Source organism: Trichechus manatus, unplaced genomic scaffold, assembly GCF_000243295.1.
Source record: "Trichechus manatus latirostris isolate Lorelei unplaced genomic scaffold, TriManLat1.0 scaffold00191, whole genome shotgun sequence".
Lineage (NCBI taxonomy): Eukaryota > Metazoa > Chordata > Mammalia > Sirenia > Trichechidae > Trichechus > Trichechus manatus.
This window is the reverse complement of record NW_004444127.1, coordinates 4271251-4286378: the sequence shown is the minus strand read 5'-3', so window position 1 is coordinate 4286378 and position 15128 is coordinate 4271251. Positions and strand designations below refer to the sequence as shown.

At 37.8% G+C, this 15128-nt stretch overlaps 1 pseudogene; it reads right to left on the bottom strand.

Moving 5' to 3' along the window:
• Window positions 1-11707: 11707 nt before the first annotated feature.
• Window positions 11708-12796, bottom strand: LOC101341437 (olfactory receptor 4X2-like; annotated as a pseudogene).
• Between the last annotated feature and the right edge of the window lie 2332 nt (window positions 12797-15128).

The following is a 15128-nucleotide window of genomic DNA, read 5'->3' as shown; positions in this document are numbered from 1 at the left end:
GTTAAGGACTGGTATATTTGCATATAAATCAATAATCTTATCAAATACATTCAATTTTTTCCACCTGTTCTTTTCTTCTTTTCAGTTTTATTTTTTGTTATTCTATTTTATTGTCTACTTCTCTTAGTTAGGAAGTTATTCATTCTTTTAGTTTTCCATGGGAAGTTATTTTAAAGATTAAAAAAACACATTCTTGATTTATCAAAGTCTCATACTGATTAGGATTTTAGTCTCTCTGTGATTGTCTTACATTTCACTAATTCTCTCTTCAACCACATCTATTGTGCTAGTCAAACCATTTACTGAGCTAGCTCTTAATTTTTTTTATTGAACTTTAGATGAAGGTTTACAGAACAGTTTTTCATTAAACAGCACACATACTATTTTATGACTTTGGTTAACAACCTCACAACATGTCAACACTCTCCCTTCTCGAACTTGGAATCCTTATTACCAGCTTTCCTGTCCCCTCCTGCCTTCTGGGCTGGTGTGTCCCTTTGGTCTCATTTTGTTTTATGGGCCTGTCTAATCTTTGGATGAAGGGTGAACCTCAGGAGTGACTTTATTACTGAGCTAAAAGGGTGTCTGGGGGGGCATACTCTTGGGGTTTCTCTAGTCTCTGTCAGTCCGGTAAGTCTGGTCTTTTTCTGTGAGTTAGAATTTTGTCCTACATTTTTCTCCATGAGCTCTTAATTTTGAATATTTTTTGTTTTTGAGATTTATATTCAGTTATCTTATATAGCTTTCAGTTCTCTCTTGAAATTCTCAAACTTGTCATTTCTTTAAGCACTTTTTTGAAAAAGAGAAGTATGTTTTTTAACTCTTGCCTATGTGACAATGACTTTCTCTTGCTTTTAAGAAATTTATATTCAACAAAGTTTTTCATATGTAAAGCCACATTAATCTGATTTTTCCCCCACCTTTTCTTCTGGATTATTTTTATTAAAAAAATCATCAGGGAAAAAAAAAAAAGACTGATAATATGCAGTTTTGAATACAGTATGAGGAATCAAACAATCCCTCAGATATTGGTGTTGGGAGTATAATTTGATAAAACCTCTTAGAGAAACAACTTGACACTCTAACTAAATAAAAAGTGCTCATATACTTTGTACTGGCTTCCACTGTATATGTAGTTGTGTACAAGAACTTTCAATGTAGCAATTCTTGTGATAGTAAAAACCTAGAAAAAAATCTAAATATCCATATATTGAAGGCATATTAAATAAATAATGCTACATCCATCTATATGAAATAGTATGTATATTCAGAAGTAAAAATTAGGTAAATTTATACTCCAATCACACCAAATTTTTGCCCTTGATTGTATCTCACAAAGTTCTTAGGTTTTCTTTATTTTTCTTCATTCTTTTCTCTTATTTTTTCTCAAACAAAGTGGTATCCAGGAATTTGTCTTAAATTTCACCACCCTGTCTTCCATTGTTTCAAATTTGCTCCTAAAACTTTCTATTGTGTTGTCCATTTCTGAAGTCTTGTTGTTTTGTTTTGTTTTTTTTTTTTTTTTTTTTTTTTTTTTTTTTTTTTTTTTTTTTTGATTTCTAATTGCTGTTTTTGTATGATTTCTAATTGTTTATTTATTTTGGCATTTTGCTCTTGCATTATTTTCCTGAATTCTTCTATTGCTTTGTCTGTGTTTTCCCTAATTATGTCTGTGTTTTCCATGATTTTGTCTATTTTTTCTTTAGTTTTGTCTGTGTTTTCCTTGATCCCTTTCTTAATCTGTTGGAAAGCTTTGAATATTAGACTTTTGAATTCCATATCAGGTAGTTCCAGTGCCTTTTCTTCTACTGAAAGATCATCTGGGTGTTTTATTTTGGTTGCTTACTGGAACCATCCTGTCCTGTTTTTTTATATGTTTTGATATTATCTGCTATCTCTGAGACATTCAGGAATCATTTTCTTCATTTATTGATTGTAGGTCTGTTTATTTTGTGCTGCTTAATTGTTATATTTGGTTACGTCTGGGCAGGCAGGGTGGGCATGTTTTGTTACTTGCTTATCTGTGAGAATGATAGTTCTCACCACCTAGTCCCTGTGGGCAGGGCCAGTCACTCAGCTATGGTGCAGCAGAGCAGGTCCAGCAGAGTGAAGTGGTGGACAGGTTGTTTGCGGCATGAATTGGGGCTGACAGGGCAGGTCTGAGGGTGGCACAGAGGGACAGGGTCCAGGTGTCTCAAGGACTGCATCAGTCCTGCTCAAGATGGAAAACTAATCATTAACTTTATGTGGAAAGGATAGAGGTCCTGGATAAGTAAAGCATTATTGAAGAAGAAAAACAAAGTAGGTGTCCTCACACTATCTGATCTCAGAAACTACTATACAGATACGTTAGTCAAAACAGCTTGGTACTGGTACAATGACAGACATATTGATCAATGGAACAGAATCAAGAACCCAGCTGTAAATCCATCCACCTACAGTCACCTGATCTTTGACAAAGGCCCAGAGTCCATTAAATGGGGAAAAGACAATCTTTTTGACAAATGGTGCTGGTAAAACTGGATGTCCAATGAAACAGGACCCTTACCTTACACCATACACAAAAACTAATTCAAAATAGATCAAAGACCTAAATATAAAACAAAAAACTATAAAGATCATGGAAGAAAAAATAGAGTCAACACTAGGAGCTCTAATATACAGCATAAATAGGATACAAACCATAAGTAACAATACAAAAACACCAGAAGATTAGATAGATAACTGAATTGTTCTAAAAATTAAACACTTATGCTCATCAAAAGACTTCACCAAGAGAATAAACAGAGAACCTTCAGACTGGGAGGAAACGCTGGTGGCATAGTGGTTAAGTGCTACAGCTGCTAACAAAAAGGTCGGCAGTTCCAATCCACCAAGTGCTTCTTGGAAACTCTGTTGGGCAGTTCTACTCTGTCCTATAGGGTCACTATGAGTTGGAACTGACTTGATGGCAATGGGTGATGGTATGATGGTGACAGACTGGGAAAAATTTTTTTGGCTATGACAAATCCGGCAAAGGCCTAATTTCTAAAATCTGTGGGAAAATCCAACACCTCTACAACAAAAAGACAAATAATCCAATTAATAATGGCCAAAGGATATGAACAGACACTTCACCAAAGAAGACACTCCGGGGGCTAACAGACGCATGAGGAAACGCTCGAGATCAGTAGCCATTAGAGAAATGTAAATCAAAACTACAATAAGATACCATCTCATCCCAACATTACTGGCACTAATCAAAAAAAAAAAAAACAAAAAACAGAAAATAAAAATGTCAGAGAGGCTGCAGGGAGATTGGAACTCTTATGCACTACTAGCAGGTATGCAAAATGGTACAGCCATTTTGGAAAACAATATGGTGCTTCCTTAAAAAGCTAGAAATAGAAACACCGTACAATCCAGCAATCCCACTCCTAGGAGTATATCCTAGAGAAATAAGAGCCGTCCCAATAATAGACATATGAACACCCATGCTCATTGCAGCATTATTCACAATAGCAAAAAGACAGAAACAACCTAAGTGCTCATCAACATATGAATGGATAAACAAATTATGGTACATACAGACAATAGAATACTATGCAATGATAAAGACCAATGATAAGTCTGCGAAATATTTCAACAACATGGATGATTCTGGAAGGTATTACGCTGAGTGAGTTAAGCCAATTTCAAAAGGACAAATACTGTATGAGACCACTATTATAAAAATTTATGAACAGGTTTTATTACAGATTGAATTATGTCCCTCATAAATATGTGTAAACTTGGTTAGGCCATAATTCCCAGTACTGTGTCATTGTCCTCCATTTCATGATTGATGTAACTCTCCTACGTGTTGTAAGCTTTAATCTCTGCCTGTAATTAATGGGGCAAGATTGGGTTATGTTAAAGAGGATTAGGTTGAAATGTAACACCCTTACTTAAGTAACATCCCTGATCCAATGTAAAGGGAGTTTCCCTGGGGTGTGGCCTATAAGATTGGAAAGAGAAATGAACAGAGAGGAGGGACCTCATACCACCAAGAAAGCAGTGTCAGGAGCAGAGCATGTCCTTTGAACCTGAGTTTCCTGCACCGAGAAGTTCCTTGAAGAGAGGACGATTGGATGACTAGGACCTTCTCCCAGAGCTGACACAGAGAGAAAGCCTTCCCCTGGAGCTAACACCCTAAATTTGGACTTATAGCCTCCTAGACTGTGAGAGAATAAATTTCTCTTTGTTAAAGCCATCCACTTGTGGTATTTCTGTTATAGCAGCACTAGATGACCAAGATAGGTTTACACACAGAAAGAAACAATCTTTGATGGTTATGAGGGAGAGGAGGGGTGAGGAAGGAAAAACACTAACTAGACTGGAGAAATCCTGAGAGTATGGCCCCTGGACAACCTTTTGACTCCATACTGAAGTCACTCCTGAAGTTTACCCTTCAACCAAAGATTAGGCAGGCCTATAAAACAAACAATAACACTTGTAATGAAACCATGTATATGAGACTAAATGGCCACACCAGCCGAGGGACATGGATGAGAAGGCAGGAGCGGACAGGAAAGCTGAACAATTGGAAAGGGGGACCCTAAGGTCAAGAAGGGGAGAATGTTGACACGTTGCAGAGTTGGCAACCAATGTCACAAAACAATACGTGCTTTAATTTTTTTAATGAAAAACTAATTTGCTATATAAGTTTTCACCTAAAGCTCACACACAAAAAAAAAAAAAAAAATAGAGAAAAGAAGGGAAATTGTTGTGGTAGCATATTACTCCTGGAAAGTATAATGCTCACGGTGAAATCAGTGAAACGTCTCTGTTTTTGCTGTTAGGTGTCATTGAGCCAGTTCAGACTCATAGCCACCCTATGTACAACAGAATGGAACACTGCCTGGTTCTGTGCCACCCTCACAATCATTATGTTTGAGCCCATGGTTGCAGCCACTGTGTTGATTCATCTGGTCAGGGGTTTTCCTCTTTTCCCTGACCCTTTTCTTTACCAAGCATGATGTCCTTCTCCAGGGACTGGTCCCTCCTGATAACATGTCCAAAGTATGCAGAACGAAGTCTTACCATCCTTGTTTCCAAGGAGCACTCGGCTGTATTTCTCACAAGACAGAGTTGTTCGATCTTCTGACAGTCCATGGTATATTCAATATTCTTTGCCAACAGCATAGTTCAAAGGTATCAATTCTCCTTTGGTCTTCCTTATTCATTGTCCAGCTGTTTCATGCATATGAGGTAATTGAAAATATCATGGCCTGAGTCAGGGGCACCTTAGTCCGCAAAGTGACGTTTATGCTTACCAACACTTTAAAGAGGTTTTTTTTGCAGCAGATTTGCCCAATGCAATACATCCTTTGATTTCTTGACTGCTGTTTCAATGGGCATTGATTGGAGATCCAAGTAAAATGAAATCCTTGAAAACATCAATCTTTTCTCCGTTTATCATGATTTTGCTTACTGGTCCAGTTGTGATGATTTTTGTTTTCTTTATGTTGAGGTGTAATCCATACTGAAGGCTGTGGTCTTTGATCTTCGTCAGAATGTGCTTCACATCCTCTTTGCTTTCAGCCAGCAAGGTTGTTTCATCTATATATCGCAGGTTTTTAATGAATCTTCCACCAATCCAAATTCCACATTCTTCTTCATGTAGTTTAACTTCTCGGATTATTTGCTCAGGATATAGATTGAATAAGCATGGTAAAAGGATGCAATGCTGACACACACTTTTCTTAATTTTAAACCATCCAATGCCCCCTTGCTCTGTTCAAATGACTGCCTCTTGGTCGATGTACAGGTTCTACTTGAGCACAATTAAGTGTTCTGGAATTCCCATTCTTTGCAATGTTATCCATAATTTGTCTTTAGAGATTACATATACTGAAAATCTCTTTACAGGAACAAATACTGAAAAATTCCCAGTATCAGAGTTAGAGATGGCAGTTTTTCTTCATACTTTATTGGTAGAGTGTCATAATCTACAGTGTCTTTACCGAAATATGAAATATTCTATGTGTATACAAACCATTGTGAGTTTGTATGTACAAATATCTTGAAAAGTACATGCGCACACACACACACTCACATACATGGGAATATGCTATTGAGAGTTTTTAGTACATTAGTTTGTTTAAATTTAGAATATACCTTGATTTTCTTTCTAAACAGCATGTGTAAAGTTGCCTAATTATTTACTTCTGAATATACATATTATTTCATATGGATGGATGTAGCATTATTTATTTAACATGTCTTGAATATATGTATATTTAGATTTTTCTAGGTTTTTACTACTATAAGCATTGTTGCATTGAAAATTCTTGTACACGTGTACATATACAGTGGATGTCAACTCAGAGTATATGAATTTTTTTAGTTAGAGAGTGTCAAGTTGCTTTTCTAAGAGGTTTCCTCAAATTATACTCCCAACACCAATTTCTGAGGGATTGCTCGATTCCCTAAACCATTTTTAACAGTGTATATTTTCAGTCTCTCTTTTTTTTTTTAATGGCAATTTTTTAAATCAAAATAATCCAGTAGAAAAGACAGGGGGGAAATTAGATTAATGTGGCTTTATATATGAAAAACTTTGATGAATATAAATTTCTTAAAATCAAAGGAAAGGCATTGTTGTACAGGCAAGAGTTCAAAAATATGCTTACTTTCTTTAAAAAACGTAAGTACTTAAAGGAATGACAAGTTTGAGAATTTTAAGAGAAAACTGAAAGCTATATTAGACAACAGAATATACATTTCAAAAATGAAAAATGAAGAATTCAAAATTAAGAGCTCATTGAATGATTTGAATAGGACATTAGATATGGTTGAAGAAAGAATTAGTGAAATTTGAGATTATCACAGAGAGACTAAAATCCTAATCAGTATGAGACTTTGATAAATCAAGAATGTGTTTTTTTAATCTTTAAAATAACTTCCCATGGAAAACTAAAAGAATGAATAACTTCCTAACTAAGAGAAGTAGACAATAAAATAGAATAACAAAAAATAAAACTGAAAAGAAGAAAAGAACAGGTGGAAAAAATTGAATGTGTTTGATAAGATTATTGATTATATGCAAATATACCAGTCCTTAACCTTTGATGAAAATGGAATAGATGTCCCTATTAATAAATAAGATTAGTCTACTGGATAAAAGAAATGTAAACATATGCCCTTAACAAGAGACGCACCTAAAGCACATGGATACAGAAAAGTTGAAGGCTAAAGAATGGAAAAAGATATTCCATCCCAACATAAAGAGACAATCAGTGAAGCTACAATATTTCAAATAAAATATATTTAAAGCAGAAAAAATACAAGCAAAGTAGAACACTTCATAATTATATAGGTTGAATTCACCATCAGATGTTATACTGCTATGGTGGCTAAATTTTAAAAGAGCCGTTATCTTTTTAAGATGTATTCTGACACATTTACAAATGAAATGGCATGATGTCTGAGATTTTATTGAAAATTATATGAGTAATGGGAACAGGGAGTTGACAGAGATATAAATGAAACAATTTGGACATGAGTTGACAACTGTTGAAGGTGAGTGATGAGTAAAAGGGATTTTTAACATTATACTGTCTACTTTGACATGTTTTTGAAATGTTTCTGAATAAGAAGGTTACAATAAGTGTCCAGCAAACATGATAGCCTGATTTCTTTCAAGTAGGGTTCCATGTGGTTCTGTGATCCCGGTTGGAAATTCTGTTGCCTGATCCAGCTAGAAGGTTGGCTGACCCTGAAGACGGACATTGCATCTGATTTGGAGAAACTCTTTCATGCAGTGTGCTCATCAGAATGCTGAAGGACTGAGTGGGGACTTGCTGAGTTTACTATATGACAGTTGTGTGCCAATTTGCATTGAAAGGTATACATGTGCAGCAAAAAAATAATATGTTGAATCAGCAGCTTTCATACTTACAGAGAACAATCAGCTCACTACAATCAATCAATAAATGTTAAAAACACATGAAATAGATAAAGCACGTACAAGAATGAAAGAAACCCTTTCAAACGCTACTGAAAAACACAAATGATATGGACAAGTGGAAATACATGTGAACAAACGGAAATACATATCATGGTTCTGCATAGGAAGACTCCTTATCATTAAGATGTCAATTTTTTCTAAATAAATTTATAAAAATGTAAGGTGACTTCAATCAAAATTGTAACAGGCTCTTTTTTTTGGAGGAGGAAGGATAGAAAGAGAAGTAAAATTAAATTTAAAGTTCATATGGAAAAACAACTGCCAGGAGAACTTTGAAAATAAGAGCAAAGAAAAGGGACTAGCCCCATGAGACATTAAAGCATTTCATAAAGCTTCCATAATAAGAAACAGTGCAGTTCTGGCTATTCCAGGAGCTATAAAGGAAAACAACAGTAATAAACCACAAAAAAAGCAAAAATTTATATATGTCAAAAGAAATCATAAAGTCAAAGATCAAATGACAAACCAAGGAAAAAATCATACCAGAAATATTACTCTTTATCTATAAATAGAACCCAATACAAGAATCACAGCTCAAATACAGGGAAATGATAGGAACAGACAGTTCACAGAAAATATAAATGGCCTTTAGCTAATGAAAAGATGTTCAACCTCACTCAAAATAAGAGAAATATAAATTACAATTATATTGAGCTACCAGTTTTCATCAATCAGATTAGCAAAATGCCACAAGTTTTAACAATACGTTTTGCAGGAAAGACAAAATTGCTCACGAGAGCACAAATTCATACAATTGCTACAAAGGGTAATTGGGTAACTTCTATCAAATTACCAAGAAATACACACATTTGATCCAGCAATTCCATTTCTGGAAATTTAACTGTGTTTAAGACAAGGTTAATCACTGCAGTACTATTTGAAAAAAATCCAATATATTATCAATAGAAGACTGGTTAATTAAATGATGATACATCCATTCAATGAGTATCACAAAGCCATAAAAATTAATAAGGTAGAAAAATCTTCAAGATATATTATTAAACAAATAAGGAAAGTTTTCATGTCTCCTTATACTGTATGCTATCACTCATGTAAAAGGTGAAGATAAATGGGAATATATATCTGGCATATCTATGTATATACACTTACATTTGCTTAAGGAAAACAGGAAACTAAGAAAAATGTTTATCTAGTAGAGACATGGGCGAGGAGGGGAAAGGAGGAAGGGAGAAAGGAGGGGAATGAAACTTTTCACATGTACCTTTTCAGTTTGTTGATTTTTTAAACCTTATGAAAGTAACTAAAGTTTAAAAAAAAAAAAATTGCCATCGAGTCAATTCTAACTCATAGTGACCCTATAGGACAGAGAAGAACTGCCCTGTAGCGTTTCCAAGGAGCAGCGGGTGGGTTGGAGCTACTGACCTCTTGCTAAGCAGCGGAACTCTTAACCACAGCCCCACAGGATATTCTAAAAACAAAAGCAATGAAAAAAAAATCAAAAGAAAAAACTGATAGATTTTACTGCATAGAAACGTAAAGCCTTGAAACAATTGACAATGTTGTAAATAAGATTCAAAGCGAGTTAAACACAGAAACCTCATCTTCATGAAAAAAACTGAAGAAATGCAAATGAAGAGATAAGATGTACATCAAATTAGCAAAATATTTTTAACTTTCTATTTTAAAACAATTTCTAGCTACAAAAATATTGCAATAATAGCACAAGGAATTTCTTATAGTCCTAATCCATATTCCACAAATGTTAGTACTTTGCCACATTTTTCTTATCATTCATACTCTCAATAGATAGTATTTTTTTCTGCAATGTTTAAGCTAAGCTGTGGACATGATGCCTCTTAACCTCTAGACCCTTCAGGGAGTAATTCCTAAAACCAAAGACATTCTCTGACGTAAGTACAGTACAATTATCAAAATCAGGAAATTATCAACGATGCAGTTCCATTATCTATTCTACAGAACTTTTGCCCCACTAATGCCCTTGATCTAGTCCAGATTCCAATCCCAAATCACATGTTGCTTTTAGTTATTATATATTTTTAAGTTCCTTTAATCTGGAATCGTTTTTCAATTTTTCTTTGTCTTTCAGGACTTTAACACTTCTGAAGAGTTAAAAAAAAAGAAAGAAAACCAAACCAATTGCCAGTTGAAGAGATTCCAACTCATGGCTACCCATGAGTTTCAGAGTAAAACTGACTCCATAAGGTTTTCAGTGGCTGTGAGCCTCCAGAAATAAATCACCAGGCGTTTCTTATGTGGTGCCTCTGGGTGGGCTCAAACTGCTAACCTTTCGGTTAGTAGCCAAGTGTACAGATTAGTAATTTTTTAAAATGGTCTTCAATTAGGGTTTGCCTGACACTTTAGGGGCCCTGGTAGCATAGTGGTTAAGAGCTCAGGCTGCTAACCAAGAGGTCAGCAGTTCGAATCCACCAGCTGCTCCTTGGAATCCCTATGGGGTAGTTCTACTCTTCCTATAGGGTCACCGGAAATCGATGTTTTATACATTAGACTCAAGTTATGTCTTTTTGGCAGCAATACTACAGAAGTGATATTGTGTGCTTCTCCAGTACATTATATTAGGTGGCAAGTGATGTCAATTTGTCCCATTACTAGTGTCCCATTACAACTTTGGGCACATGTTAAAGGTTCCTTCTGTAAAGTTACTTTTTCCATGTGGGGAGATACTAGAGAGTCCCTGGGAAGCACAAATAGCTAATTTCTCGACTATTAACCAAAAAGTTGGTGGCTTGAACTCACCAAGAAGTGCCTCAGAAGAAAGTCCTGGCAATCTGCTTCGAAAAGATCACAGCCTTGAAAACCCTACGAAGCGCAGTATTACTCTGCAACATATGGGGTCACCAAGAGCCGAAATCAACTGGTTTGGTTGCGTTGGGAAGATACTTTGACTACGTAAATATTCTATTTCTCATTCAAAAAAAAAACACAATGTTTAACGACAGCATCCCATTCTGTCAAAAGAACTCTCATGGGGAAGGTGAATTTTTAGAAACTATCTGGGTATCAATTTAACAGTAGCCATTGGAGCCTTCGTGGCTCAGTGGTTAAGAGCTTGGCTACTAACCAAAATATCGGCATTTCGAATCCACCAGCCACTCCTTAGAAACCCTATGGGGCAGTTCCACTCTGTCCTATAAGTCAGAATCAGCTTGACTACAACAAGGATGGTGTTTTTTCTTTTGGTTTGGTTTTTTTGGTACCAAAGTCTTTATACCCTTCAACACAGTAAATTCACTGTAGGAAGTGAGGCTAAAAGAAAATCAAAAGTATAGTTAAAAATTTCAATAATATTTACTACAGTGCTATTTATAAAACCAAACCAAATCCACTCACTGCCTTAGAGCCAATTCTGACTCATACCAACCCTGTAGGACAAAGCAGAACTGCCCCAAAGGGTTTCCAAGGCTGTAATCTTTAGGAAGCAGCCTGCCACATCTTTCTCCCACTGAATGGCTGGTGGGTTCCAACCATGCCAACCTTTCGATCAGCAGTCGAGCGCTTAACGACTGCACCAGGGCTCGTTACTGTTATAGGAGTAAAAAATTAAAAACTACCTAAACATCTAACAACACAAAAATGACTAGTTAAGTTACAGTACATCCATAAGAGAATATATTTTATAAGTGAATAAAATGAAGTTTTCTAAGATGAACAAAAGCTAGAATAACCCTAGAACTAACAAGTACTGTGTATGTATTTCTTTCAATCCATTCTGCCATTTCAAAGTTTTCCGTTTGGACTCAACATCCCTCTAAACCCAGGACCAATACTCAATCTCTATTTCTTACGCACGTTCATTATCTAGTCCACAGCCTCTTCATAGCCTTCTTCACTTCAGCATTTCTCAGGGAGTAGATGATAGGGTTGAGGAGAGGGGTGATCACTGTGTAGAACATGGCCACCATCTTGTCCACAGAAAGAATGGTAGAAGACCTCAGACAGATGAAGATACAGGGCCCAAAGAACAAGATAAACACAGTAATATGGGAGCCACAGGTGGAGAGCGCCTTTCGCCGCCCCTCAGAGCTTCGGGTCCTCAGATGGAGCAAGATAACCACATAGGAGGCTAAGAGAACCACAAAGCTGATCACAGACAGAGTCCCCCCGTTGGCAACCATCAGCAGACCAATAAGGAAGGTGTCAGAGCAGGCAAGTTTGAGCAGAGGAAGCAGGTCACAGAAATAGTGGTTGATCATATTGGGGCCACAGAAGGGCAAGTGGAAGATGAGAAGAATTTGGGCAAAGGAATGCATGAAGCTCCCCTCCCATGCTACTCCCACCAGGACAGCACACACTTGCCGGTTCATGATAGTAGTGTAGTTGAGGGGCTTGCAGATGGCCGCATAGAGGTCATAGGCCATCATAGTGAGCAGGAAAATCTCAGTACCACCAAAGAAGTGGATGAAGAAAACCTATGTCATGCATCCCCACAGAGATATGGCTTTCCTTTCAGCCAGTAAGTCAGAGATAAGTTTGGGGGCTGTGGTAGAAGAGTAGCAGATCTCCACGAAAGACGGGCAACTGAGGAAGAAGTACATGGGAGAAGCAAAACTTCCGCTGGTCATGACAGTGAGCACAATGAGGAAATTCCCCAGCACAATAGCTGTGTACAAAAGCAGAAATAACACAAAGCAAACTCTCTGTACCTCCAGTTTGGGAGAAAGTCCCAGAAAAATGAATTCAGTCACATTGTATGTGTCAGCCATGAAGTCACCACTGGCAGGTAGCAGTTTGACTGGGGTGATCTAAAATGATACAAAACAAGACACTCCTTCGTGGACATGAGTGGGTGAATTATATAATGATCCTTTGCATATATTAGAAGCCTGTGATACCAAAAGATTAGTAGGAGTTACTTATGTGTAGAAGACAAGAAGAGCAAGTGTAAATCTGTGAAAATGTATCATGTGTGGCTGGAGTAAAGGAGAGAATAGCAAAAGATAAAGTTGGAGATAGAGTCTAGGACCAGTTTATGGAGGGCTGCTATGTACTTTTGTGTGTATCCTGTAGATGGTGGGGAATCTGGGAATGCTAGTCAACTGGAAACTAAAATCACTTTGTAGGTGAAGGTTGGACTAATGGAAACAGACCCCCAAAAAAGGGAAACCTGTTAGTAGGTTATTGCTTTGTTGTACCATGTGGGGCAGTCAGGACAGTGTTACTGTCTCCATTTTAGATGTCTTCCTATTGCCTTAGCATGTTTTTAATTGTCTTTTTTCTGCAGCTTTCACCCATCCCCCTTCCCTTTGCTTCCTTGGTTTGTTGAATAGCATTCTTGATATTCATTGGCCTCTCTCATCTCTACTTCTTCTCCTAATCCTCTCCTTCAACACTTGGCCACTTGATGAATATTCCTTTCCAAGGAAATCTAGCTCAATCCCTACACAATTCGCCTTCCTGGAACCTTCACTTCCTCCATATATATGTTCCTCAGGAGCAACAAAAGTCCACACCACCCCTCCAGTGCCCACTCATGCCCTGACGCATACTTCCCTTCCACACAGCCCAGCCTTCCAGACACCTCAGGGCATCACCATGACTGCTGATTTGCAAATCATCCAGTCCCTGTTGGACTCAAGGTTGCTTGTCCAAGGTGGCTGAGGTCTATGTATGTTAGCACAGCTGCTCATCCAGTGACTCCAGGCAGACTTAAGACCAGGACCCAGGTAATGTTCTTCATACTGCAAACTTCCTTCCTTCAGTGACTGAGACAGTCTCAGGTGACTAAGCACCATGAGCCAGAAGGAAATCACTGGTAGAGTTTATAATTACAGAGATGAAGAGAGAGGGCAGAGACCAGCCCTAAGCTTCAGGTCAACAGGGAAAAATTATCAAGAAGCCATTGATGGAAGAAACCACTGCTAGGATCTGGACTCCTGGGTTCACATCCAGGGTTCTTCAGTTAATAACTATGTGATACCTAGAAAGGTATTTAAATTCTCAGAGCCTCACTGTAAAATGGAGATAATAATATCTACCTCACAGGTAGATGTCCTAAATCCCTATTCCCAGCCCCGTCCCAGGTGTTAAACTCCCAGCTTCCATACTGTCTTGGATTCTTCTCAGATTTGGGAAATCTGTCTCCCCAGTCCACAGTCCCCTGTGGTCAGTGGCTCTTTTTCTCTCAGGGCGTGTTGGAATCTCAGCACTTAGCACACAGAATTATAGTTGTTTTATGTGGTCATCTGCCCCACTGAACTGTGAGCTTCCTGAGGGCAGAGGTATATCTTACTCACCACCCCACCATCTACTAAGTGTCTGCCACAAATAGCATTCAGATAATGTAGATAAAGAGCCATTGCGTGGTGCAAACAGTCCATGTACTCGACCACTAACCAAAAAGTTGCAAGTTTGAGTCCACTCCGAGGCCCCTCAGAAGCAGGTTCTGGCAATCTACTTCTGAAAAATCAGCCATTGAAAACCCCATGGAGCACAGCACTACTCTGACACACACCAGGTAACCATGAGTCAGAATCAATTCGGCAACTAGTAAGGTAGATAAAGTGAAGGAATTAATTCATGAATGGTGGGTGTATATCTTCCTTAGCCTTCTTAGCACAGTACTAGGTACATTGTAGGTGTTCATTATATACTGAAGGAACAAAGCTTCCCCCAGGACCAAGAATGTGTCGTCTCTAGTCCTGAATCTTGGTGCCTAGCACTGTGCTTTCCTCCACTAGGTGTTCAGTCAATATGGGAGCACTTTGTAAAATACCATGTGTTCCTTGCCACGTTCCCTTAGCTTTCAAAGTGGAATAATAATCACTGCGTGCAAAAGAAGCACATAGTCACAAAACAGAAAATTCATCCCAGTGTCTCCATGGCTTTGCTCTTCTCACCTCAGTTACCTTTTCTATTCTGACCACAGAGGTGTGTATGGTGCCCTGAGAACAGCTCCCACCCAGGTTCACCCAGCTTTCCCAGTGAGCCAATCAAGAACTATCAGACTGAGATACCTGTCTTGCCAGAGTCACAAGGCTGAGAATTGCCTTCCCCAGCAGCCTCAGACTCAGGATGCTGAAACTAAGCTGCTGGGGTCTCAATTCCACCTGATTTAAAACAAGAGCAAAGGAGACTTTCCTCCCCTTGGCCTCCCTGCTGTTCCACAGAGAAAAAAGAACTCTGTCAGCTTAGCCTCCAG